This window comes from Palaemon carinicauda, chromosome 27, assembly GCF_036898095.1.
Source record: "Palaemon carinicauda isolate YSFRI2023 chromosome 27, ASM3689809v2, whole genome shotgun sequence".
Taxonomy (NCBI): Eukaryota; Metazoa; Arthropoda; class Malacostraca; order Decapoda; family Palaemonidae; genus Palaemon; species Palaemon carinicauda.
In genome coordinates, this window is record NC_090751.1 from 64895964 (window position 1) to 64908463 (window position 12500).

Consider the following 12500-nt stretch of genomic DNA (forward strand, 5'->3'; position numbering starts at 1 on the left):
ACTTGTTTCGCAAAACGGTAGTAAATAACAGAAACAATAGACAAATATAGTGGAGATGAAATAATAGGACAAATTTCTCCGTTTATTCCTCTTTTAGAATAGATAAAATACATAACCAGGAATAGCAAATGAAAGGATATGAATTTTCTAGAAATGCAGAGCAAAGAACATTCATTCTTTATATACAAGAGTGATTACATTGAGCAAGTATAATGTAGGTTTCTCTCTATACATATCGCACACATACATACACACTATACATATATATATATATATATATATATATATATATATATATATATATATATATATATATATATACCTATATATATATATATATATATATATATATATATATATATATACATATATATATATATATATATATATATATATATATATATATATATATATATATATATATATATATATATATACATATATATATATATATATATATATATATATATATATATATATATATATATATATATATATATATATATATATATACATATATATATATATATATATATATATAGAGAGAGAGAGAGAGAGAGAGAGAGAGAGAGAGAGAGAGAGAGAGAGAGAGAGAGAGAGAATATATAAATATAATAAACATATAACATATATATATATGTATATATATATATACACTTACTTATATACACATATACTATTTATATACGAGTATGTAATTTATACATACATATATATTGTGTTTATTACATAATACCAAGAAGCAGCTTACCTTTAACTTCATAGATCCAATCTTCCCTCACCCAAAACGTCTGAGGCACCTGTGGAATATTAAGAATGAACATTAAAAGAATTCTGAAAATAGTTTACAGCAAAAAAAAAATACGATACAATTCTAAAAGAAAGGATGCGAACGAAAAAATGGTTGAAATATCCTAAAAGTAAAATGAAGTAAAAAATATCGAATTTCCTCATTACTCATTTCATCTTCTCAATCACTTATTCATTTTACCTTATAATTTCTAATAAATACAGATATATCCGGTAATATACTTTCGGGAGTGTATGGGTCCTTCAGCCACTGCAAATGGAGAAAATAAATCACATGAACCTAGAAAACGATACGAAATGTTTTTTAATAACTTTTATCTTATATATATATATATATATGTATATATATATATATATATATATATATATATATATATATATATATATATATATATATATATATATATATATATATTTATATATGTGTGTGTGTGTGTATGGTCAATATCTAGGTGGCTAGGGCATTATCCTGCTTGTTAGGGCATGTCACTGTCCCTTGCCTCTCCCATTCATGAGCGGCCTTTAAATACGAATTCATGCTTTGTTGCTAAAGGTTTTCTTTACACACACCTTGTTTTTCAATGTGACGCAAGCAAATGTGTTTTATTAAACAATAAGGGTAGCTTCATACACACATGATAGTATGTGTTAGTGTTAACCAATCTCTGGTAGTCTTATGATGCCTTTCCGTTCTCTGTTTTCCTATCCTACGAATATAAGATAAACAAGGTCAAAACAACAGTTCATTACTTCACCAATTACTCCTATTCAATACACAAATTATGAATTAATTGACATATCCGGAAACTGCATTCAACCATAATGAACCTATTATTTTCAATTTGAGTTGATGGACTATTTTGCCATAGCATTTGACACGCTTTATAGGCTTCCATGATGATCTGTAGGGTTAACGCAAACTTTTTGGTACTCATAATAAACAAAAGTGCAAAATACCATGTTTTCCATGCATTTTACCCGTTTATATCTATCTAATGGGACTCTAAACATAATTACACATAGGCAAATAACAATATTAAATCAAATTACACGAGACCATTCACATTTCACTTAGGAGAGTTCTTTACGAATAGTGTAATCACAAAAGCACCAATTTCCTTAATGCTTTTCGGGATACTCATACAAATAAATTCATTGAATAGAGAAAATTTCTCTAGTTATAATAATGCCGATTTGAGAATTATGGGTGTTTCATATCAGATTAATTTCAACAATACTTTACAAAAATCTTAGCCATCAAAAAATTAATATATACGTTTCTTTGCTATTATTTGTGAAAATTAATTTGATTCTCAGCAAACACACACACATATATATATATATATATATATATATATATATATATATATATATATATATATATATATATATATATATATATATATATATATATATATATATACTGTACATACACGAACACAAACCTACATAATATGCTATACATACATACATACATACATACACACACATACATATATATATATATATATATATATATATATATATATATATATATATATATATATATATATATATATATATATATATATATATATACATACATACATATTCATAATCCTCAGCCATGTAGACCTGGGTCTTCCAACTCTTCTAGTAACTTGTGGAGCCCAATTGAAATTTTGATGACCTAATCTCTCTTGGGGAGTGCGAGGAGCATGCCCAAAACATCTCCATCTGCCCCTCATCATGATCTCATCCACAAAAGGCACTCGAATAATCTCTCTTATACTTTAATTTCTAATACTGTAGTAACATATAACTCCCAATATTATTCTGATTGCTTTGTTCTCAAATCTACAAAATTTGTATGATATTGTTTCATTATCATACCACGACTCATGTCCATACAGTAACAAAGATATCACTGAAACTGATATATAGCCTGATTATTTATGCAATTTCAGGCGAATTGATTTCCAGATCTTACTTAACCTAGCCCTTGACTGGTTTGGTTCTTTCAATCTTTCAATAAACTCAATTCTAAATATTCTGTATTAAAAATCACAGTTCCTAAATATCTAAATGATTCTAGCTCATTAATCCTTTCTCCTTCCAATGATATTTGATCTTCCATTCCATATTCCGTTCTAATCATATTTGTCTTTCTTCTATTTATCTTGAGCCTACCTCATGTGATATTTCATGTATTCTGGTAAGCAAGCTTTGCAAGTCCTGTAGGGTATCATTAGCATACTCTAGGTCAGCTAATTTCCGTTACCATTCCAGTCAAATACTTCTCCACCATCCCCAAACTGTTCCATGCATTATAAAAACCATGAGGAGGATAAACAACATAGGTGACAACCCATTCCCTTTAAGTACTCCACTGTTCACAGGAAATTCACTTAATAGGACTCCATTGACATCACCTTTGCACTTGCTATGCTCATGAACATACTCAATCAGAGTTGCATAATAAAGGCTAACACCATAATAATGCAGGACTCTCCAAAATATTGGGCGGTGCACACTATCGAAGGCTTCTTCATAGCCCACAAATGTCATCAAACGTGAGTTGCTATATTCTACACATTGCTGTACCTTGTGTCTTAAAATGAAAATTTGGCCAGTATAACTTCCACATTTTCTAAATGCTACTTGTTCATCTCTCAGCGTTTCATCAATCTTTCTCTCTAGTCTCTTTAGCGAGGGGGTAGGGGAGGGGTGGATTGCTACCCCTCCCCCCCTCACACACCGGTGAATTGATTCACTTCACTTTTGGCTCGGGTGATGATCAGACCTGTCTGTCTCACCCTCGCATTTTTGACGCCCATAATTTGTTTGCTTTTTCTTACAGCTTGTGTGCTTGGAAGTTGGCCTCTCTCTATCATGCGGAAGTGCCCTTAACTTCCCGACCGCCCTTGTGGAACGTTCATGTCGGCGGTCGAGACCGACCCTCACTCCTTATGTCCATACTGCCGAGGTCAACGGTGTGATAGGGATAAAACTTGTAGTGAGTGCAGGGACGAGAGCGCTTATAGTCTTGCGGCGAGACATCTTGTGAAGAGATAGAAGGCGAGGAAGAGCGAGAACGATTATCTCTCTTCCTATGTCGCCTGTGTCTCCGACGAGAACGTCTGGGCGAAGGAGTGCGAGCCCTCCTTTTCCTCTTCTTGCTCTCCCTCCTAGCCTACGAAGAGGGCGAGGACGATGAAGAGGAGGAGGAGGAGGAGGAGGAGGAGGAGGAGGAGGAGGAGGTACTGCGATGTCCACTTCTACATACTTGGCAGGGGGAGCCTCAGAACACCTATGACCTCTGTAGCCAGTGCATAGGGAAAGAGGATCCATCTCCAGCGGTGACATAAAGGTGCCCGGAACACTACTTCATAATAGAGGACATCACATCTAACAAAGAAAAAGAAAAAGGATTAATAAAAAAAACTGGCTAGTCTGCCAGTCAAATAAAAGCAGGAGCAGCGGTGTTACCAATGCGACGGCTAGAATTCGACTGAAGGTAAACAGCAGCTACCAACCGGCGACCACCCCCCCCCCAAATCACTAACAGGTGGGTAATTACCTGCCCGGTCGTTAACAACCTTGTTAAGGTTTTTCTGCTGTATTTTCCAGCTCGCGCTAGAATATCTCCTATAGTAAAGAATGAGGGTTTGTATCAAGTGTAGGAACAAATAGGAGAAGAAATCTCTACCTGGCATATAACAATAAATACTTTTAACGAGGAGTCAACAACTATTACGGTTGTTACCAGTGTTAGCAGAGAGAAGCACAGCCTCCCCAACCTCACTCACACCTCCTTTACTTTGATTCCAACTGAAGGTTTGTATTGTTAGTAAAAGTACATGTTCAATGATCTGCCTGATACACAAGGAGAAAGTGTTCCTCGTCACCCTCTTCTTCACCCGGACCATGCTGACCTACAGGTGCTTAATCTGTGAGCAGGCTCCTGAAGTTCATTTAAGTAGTGACTTAACATTCTCACAAAACACAAAAGCAGCCTGATCATTGGTTACCAGATGAAGACTCGAAGTCAGGAAGGAACTAAACCTAGGGTTGGAATTGCTGAAATACTACAAATACGTAGATAATTTGTATTTTTCCTAACTATACAAACCTTGGCTATTTAATATGGGTATTACTTTCGGGGTAGCTGAAATGACGAGTCATTAATTTTTAATGAGGTTTAACTACCCACACCACTAGTTAGCAGGGGTAGGGAGGGTAGCTTGCTACCGCTCCCCCTCACACACCTGTGATAGAGCTCACTCTGCTTGGAGGTAGGACTTCAAGGGGGATAGGGCTGGCGGGCAAGTTTGGTTAAATAGCTAAGGTTTGTATAGTTAGGGAAAAAACAAATAATCTACGAATTTGCCATTTGCTCCATAACTGGAATACAAACCACGCAATCTAATAGGGGTGACTCACCCATTAGGAAGGGTGGACGTCCCAGCCAATCTGACTTTTTGGCTTTACTGGGGGGCTCCTTATCTGAGTGTGTTAGCACTCAAGGAATAAGAGGTCCCTGCGCCTCGCTAAAACCTCGCTACGCAAGGTTTGCGGCCTACGCAAGCTGTGTGTTGAGGTATGTAGAAATGTGACTTGTCCTGGTAAAGTTATTACGAGTTTTTTAGATGGAAACACTGTGCACTAGGACTTTCCCAATACCACCTCGACAGGGTATGGGGACGCAACAATATCAATCTTAATACTAGGTACACAAGGGGGCATGGTTTACCTGCAGTGGTTTGAGGTCAGCTATGCAGAGAACCCAGGATGCTGCTTTCCCCAAGAGAGGGGAGAATGAAGAAAAGAATAAGGGTCAATCAAACCTTTTCACTCATGCAGACTAAAACTGGGTAACAATACCCTCAATCTTCTGCTACTTGTCCAATAAGGAGCTTGAGGTTTTAAACCAGCTGTTGTGCAGCCACCACAGGACCGAAAGAAAACATATCGAGTCTCCTGTGGGTCACGTCTTGCAGGTAGTGGGATGTGAAAGTGTTTTGACGTTTCCACACCCCAGCTTGAAGAACCTGGGTCACTGAGTAGTTGCTTTTGAGGGCCATGGATGTAGCTATGCCCCTGACATCATGAGCTCTGGGGTGACGTGACAGAGGAGGGTCTGGATTCAGTGCATGGTCAATGACCCTGCGAATCCACGCTGAGATGGTGTTCTTGCTGACACTCCTCTTGGTCCATCATGAGATGTAGGTTTTTGGTTCTCAAGTATGAAGCGTAGACAGTCGACTTCTGAACCAGTTGGGATAGAACTGGGTTCGGAAGAGGGAACAGCTTCAGTTTCAGTTCTAGAACTAGAGGGAACCAATTGCTTCTAGGCCATTTGGGGGCCACTACTGCTGCTGTTCCTCTGAAGGATCTTAGCTTGTTGAGGCCCTTCAGCAGGAAGTTGGTTGGTGGGAACAGATAGATGTGATTCCATCTGTTCCAATCGAGAGACATGGCGTCTATCGCTTCTGCCTGAGGATCCTCGTAAGGGGCTACATATCGAGGTAGTTTCTTCTTGTCGCTCGTTGCGAAGAGGTTGATCTGCAGTTCTGGGACTTTTTCCAAGATGAAGGGGAATGAGTCTGCGCCTAGGGACCATTCTGACTCTATCGGCTTTCGCCTGGATAGAGCATCCGCCGTCACATTGCGGAACCCTTGCAGGTGAACTGCTGATAAGTGCCATCTCTTCTTCCTTGCCAGGCAGAAGATGGCTAACATCACATGATTGATGTGAGGTGATCTCGAACCTTGTCAGTTCAGACATTTCACTATCACCTCGCTGTCCAAGACCAGTCTGATGTGGGCTAATCTGCGAGGGGATAGTTTCTTCAATGTTAGGAAGACTGCCATAGCTTGTGATGTTGATGTGGAAGGTTTTGAACTGGTGCGACCAATTCCCCTGCACTTTCCTTTGATGGGAGTGGCCTCCCCATCCTTCCAGGGAGGCATCTGTGTGAATTATCACTGAAGGTTGAGGTGGTTGTAAGGGAATTGTTCTTATCAGGCTCTTGACTGTTGACCACGGCCTTAGGAGCATTCGCGGTAGGGTCGGTGTCAATCTTTGTTGATCTCTTCGAGCATTTGATGCGCATCTTATCCAGACTCCTGACGCATCTTTTAGTTGTGCTTTTAGCACTGGGCCTGTCACTGCTGCAAACTGGAGAGAGCCAAGTACTCTTTCCTGTTGGCGTCTTGAAATCTTCTTGAGTTTCAGTAGTCTCTTGACAGATCCCGCTATCTCCCTCCTCTTCTTCAGTGGAATGTAGAGACGATGTGACTGCGAGTTCTAATGGATTCCTAACCATTGAAACTGGAGAAAAGCGAGACTTCTTGTGGTTGATCTTGAAGCCTAGGGGTTCTAGGAACTGAATCACCTTTGTGGCTGCCTGTAGAGAAGCAGTCTTGGATGCTGCCCACACCAGCCACTCGTCCAGGTATGCCGCTACCTGAATGCCTTCTAAGCGCAGCTGCTGGACGACTGTATCCGCAAGTTTCGTGAATATCCTTGGGGCTATGTTTAGCCCGAAGGGCATGGCTGTGAAGGCATATATTGTCTTCTGTAGCCTGAATCCTATGTAGGAGGAGAGGGGGCGGCTGACTGAAAGGTGCCAATAGGCGTCTGCCAGGTCTATTGAGACTGTACGCCCCTCTCGGTAACAGGGTCCTTATGTGCTGTAAGGTAAGCATCCGGAACTTGTTGTTCTCGATAAACTTGTTGAGTGGAGATAAGTCTAGAATGACTAAGTTTGTCCAAGTCCTTCTTGGGAACACAAAACAGCCTTCCCTGGAATTTGATGGAATTTGTTTTCCTTATTACCTTTTTGTTCAAGAGTTCTGAGGTATATTCTTCCAATAAGGGGGTGGAGTGTTGGAAGAATTGAGGAAAAGGCGGTGGAAATTTGTTCTATTTCCAACCGAGTCCATTCTTGATTAGGCTGTTGGCCCAGGGATCGCAGGTCCAATGATCCCGAAAGTGGAAGAGTCTTCCTCCTACCTGGAGCATCTCATTGCTGAGATGTTTCTGAGGATTTACTTCCATGACCACGTCCTAATCCACTCCTTGAGGGGTTTCTTGAGGAGCCTCTTCTTGAGCCTCTACCTTTGGGGTGAAAGGTAGTTGTGTGCCTCTTAAAGCCTGGATTGAACACCGGCGATTGAGCTACTAGCTGCTGGAGCACCATCTGGAAGGTGGTTTGCGGCTAAGCTACCATTTGGGGCACTGTGGTCATGGTCATGGTTGGAGGCTGTACAGGCCTGCAGGGCTTCTTTGTCTTCCTGTTTTTCGGTTGGGGACCAGAGTCTGAAGATGATTTCCTCTTGGAAGACATGCCCCACTTCTGGAGAAGGTTCTTATTTTCCGTGGCGGCTTTTGCGATGACCTCCTGAACCACTTCTTTTGGGAAGAGGTACTTGCCCCAGATACATGAAGTGATCAGCTTCCTGGGCTCGTGTTTGACCGTTGATGGACCTGATGAAGGCATACATGTCCTTGACAAGGGTACCCATGTGAGTCTTGGCTAGGACCATGTACATATCTGGGGTATTGGAAAGGCCTGCACACATTTCCATACAGTTCTGAAGAGACAAAGAAGTGGCTAGTCTCTTTTGTCTCCTGTTCCTTTCTCAAAAGATGCTCTGGCAGTTTTGGAAGATTCTCATTGAACTGTTGACCTGGTATCTCCTGATCCAGTTTAGAGACTGAGAAGGTTAGATGAACCTCGTTCTATTCCTTCTCGCAGGTAGGCATGGCCAGAGATAATAGTCTGCATTCCTCTAGCACTGGGCATGGTTTGCCCGCGTCAACTGCTTTCAACACACAGTCGAGAGCTTTAGCCGAAAAGGGGAAAGCTCTGGAGGAAGAAGCAATGAAGGTAGGATGCTTCTTGCTCAAAGCTGAAATCTTGGAGTTGGTGTAACTGGCTCTCTTTAGGGTCTTGGACAGGAGAGTCTGCGCCTTGTCATGCTCAAAGATCATGACCTCTTTTAGTTCCGTCTCCTCACAAAATACTGGTTCATCCCGCAGTCTCACGTAACAATCTGGGTATGCCGATAGGTTAGGACAGATTTGGAGATCTTCAAGGGGTTTGGCCCCCAACTTCTCGGAGATGTAAAGCTTCCCATCCATCATGGGCATATAGTCCGCATACCTCCAGGGGTTGGTTTCGGAGCGTTTAGGTAAGTCAGAGACCTTAATAGGCTTAGGAAAGCCTTTGAAAGCGCCCGGGCGTTTCACTTCTCTTACTTCCTCCTTCGTCTCTTTGAGATCTTGCTTCATCTCCTGTTGTTCCTTGCAAAACACTGCCATCATCTGTTGAATTTGCTCTAAGAGCGCTTCGCTCCTGGCTATCAGCGGATCAGGATGGGGAGTTGGGGCTGACGAAGTTGACGACACGGGTTGATATGCCGTCACAGAAAACCGACGGTCTTCAGTTATCATAGATACGGATCCTTCTTCCTCCGTGGGTGGTTGAGCCACCTCTTCTTCAGGATCTTCTTGAAGAAGGTCCTTTTCGGTGTCGGTAGAAACCTCCGACATCCGTTCCTGGTGGATGTCCATGCCTTTGAGTGCCTTATTGATGTCCGCCTCTATCGTCAGCTGGATGAAGGGAAGCTTGACCTGTACCTGGGGCACAACCACGTCGGATTGGGCCTTAGGGAACAGAAGGCATCTCATAGTTTCATTAGGTGGGTAAGATCCCGGAGAGTTCTTTTGGAACCCTCTTACCCACCTCCGAAGAGTTTCTCTTGTTGTATCCCTTGACTCCGTAGTCTCAGGGATATCTTCACCAAATCCCTCGGTCATCAGAGCCGAGCAGACGGTATAACCCTTCGGGTCCCAATACCTCAAGGTTTCAGTTACGATGGAGCAGGGGACATGAGACCTGCACATCGTGTGCCCCCAAAAGTCTTTATTCTTGTGGTTGCATAACAATACTGCACACTTCAACTTAGAATTGGTAATGTTACTCCTCTATGTAAATGTGTTTGTGGTAGCTCAAGTCCCACTGATTACCGCCCAATTTCCATAACTCCCATATTATCTAAAGTTTTTGAACGTCTTTTGGCAAAACGTCTTAATAGGTTTGCTGAAGGTAATCATCTATTCCCTAGTTTGCAATTTGGTTTTCGTAAAGGCCTTGGGGCATGTGATGCCCTTCTTACAATCTCCAATGCAGTACAGAAATCCCTTGATTGTGGTCGGGAAGTTCGTATGATTGGCCTTGATTTTAGTGCTGCCTTTGACCGTGTTAATCATGAGGCCCTTGTTTTCAAACTGAAACAGTTGGGAGTGGGTGGGTCGTTTCTTAGCATTATTATTGATTTTTTAAGTAGTAGATCTCAAAGAGTTGTTGTTGATGGGCACCATAGTGAGTATAGGAATGTGATATCTGGTGTTCCACAGGGTAGTGTTCTTGGCCCATTACTTTTCATACTATATACACATGACATGTGGTTTGGCCTAGAAAATAAGCTTGTTGCATATGCAGATGATGCTACTCTCTTTGCATCAATTCCATCCCCAGAATGTAGATCTGGGGTTGGAGAATCCCTTAATAGAGATTTAGCTAAAATTAGTGCATGGTGCAAATTATGGGGTATGAAGTTCAATCCTAACAAAACTCAAAGTATGATTGTAAGTAGGTCAAGGACGGTGGCTCCTCAACATCCGGATCTCAGTATTGATTATGTTTCTTTAAATTTGTATGACTCTTTCAAAATTTTAGGTGTGATTCTCGACAGCAAATTTACTTTTGAGAAACATAAGGTCTGTGTCTTCTTCAATTGCACAAAAAATTGGCTTATTGAGAAAGTCTTTTAAGATATTCGGTGACCAATCTATTCTGAAGAAGTGTTTTAATTCTTTTATTCTACCTTGTTTTGAGTATTGTTCTCCTATCTGGTCTTCAGCTGCTGATTCTCATCTTAATTTGTTGGACAGAAACTTACGGTCTATTAAATTTCTTATTCCTGATCTAGATATTAATCTCTGGCACCGTCGTTCAATTAGTTCATTATGCATGTTGCATAAGATTTTTCATAACCCTGACCATCCTTTACATTCAGATCTCCCTGGACAATTCTATCCTGTTCGTAATACTAGGCAGGCAGTTAATTCTAATAGCCAGGCCTTCTCCATCATAAGATTCAATACTACACAGTACTCTAGAAGTTTTATTCCAGCTGTTACCAAGTTGTGGAATGATCTTCCTAATCGGGTTATTGAATCAGTAGAACTTCAAAAGTTCAAAGTTGGAGCAAATGCTTTTTTGTTGACCAGGCGGACATGAGTCTTTTTATAGTTTATATATGACATATTTGTTTGATGACGTTGTTAATAGTTTATATATGACATATCTCTTTTGGCATTACTTTTTTTAGAATGATTTATTGTTAATTTGTTCTCTTCAGTTATTTATTTCCTAATTTCCTTTCCTCACTGGGCTATTTTTCCCTATTGGAGCCCCTAGGCTTATAGCATCTTGCTTTTCCAATTAGGGTTGTAGCTTGGATAGTAATAATAATAATAATAATAATAGGCTCCTCCTGTAAGGAAAGAAAGTGTGAAATGAGTATAAGGATTTTATATCATTGATAAAAATACACATGCTTAAAAATAGTATTACTTACTATTATTTATAATAGCCTAGGATAGTAAGCTAGAAAAGAAATAGGAAAAACACATATCTGTGTTTCCTCTCCAGGCAATTGCTGTGACCTCCTACAATATTAATATTTTCAATTTCCTTATTAAGGAAAACACAGAGTGGAATAACTCTTGTACGTAGAGCGGGAGTCAGTGAATATTTAAACTAACTCCTCCATTTGTAGAATATCAATACTGTATTGTAATAATTGGTGTCCCAATGATCTAGGATTCATCAGGATGTTGAAGGAATACTTCACCTCAACATCTTAATCGGTCTCAACAATATACTGTGAAAGGATGCACAGAGTATGTTGGAAATTTTATACTACGGTATCATTATATACTGTAGTTTTCTAACTGCTGTATGTTATACAGCAGGAATACTGGCTACTGTATTTCCTTATGCTGTAGTTTTACCAGTATACTACCGGGTTAGGCTAGTACCTGGCGGCACTAGCTGATAGGGAGAGAGAAAGAATGGGGAGAAGGACTTCCGTATTATTATAGTTTAGTACAATAATTGGGAGTGTAGGGGCTATTGCCTTCTACAGCCTTCTTCCCAGAATGAGAATTCAAATGGAAGGGGAGGAATACCTTGATTCTAGCTTCCATCCAGCCACAAATTCTGTTGCCGGCTGTACTGCCCGTTACAAGGTCTGTGGGTGGCAAGCCCAAGAGAAGACTGAAGAATTCTCAACATTATAATGGGTTTCCCACTAGCAGCCGTCAGGGCCGTCTCAACCTTTCCCGAAGCTTTGCATCCGTTAGGGGGATGGTTGAGGCGGTAACCTAACCGCCGTTTGTAGGAACCCAGCCGGTAACCCAGTCAGCCCGGCAAGCGGGGATGATTGTAGAATACCGTCCAAAGGACATTTGTGAAGGCTAAGCTGGCACTAAAGGACAGAAGGGAGAGGGAAAGGGTCTTATATTTTACAGAGGAGAAAGGTGGCGGCAAGTATGCCTCCTACTTTCGGCTGTAAATCAAGAGAGGCCTAGCTTCCTATACTGGCCCCGTCATGGGTGACAGGAATAACAATTC

At 40.5% G+C, this 12500-nt stretch overlaps 1 long non-coding RNA gene across 1 annotated transcript in view; it reads right to left on the bottom strand.

Moving 5' to 3' along the window:
- Positions 1–12500, bottom strand: part of LOC137621205 (uncharacterized) — a 378775-nt gene that overhangs the window by 313039 nt on the left and 53236 nt on the right. The window contains exon 2 of the long non-coding RNA XR_011040175.1: positions 752–800. This is a non-coding gene — a long non-coding RNA (uncharacterized lncRNA). The remainder of the gene's footprint in view (positions 1–751; positions 801–12500) is intronic.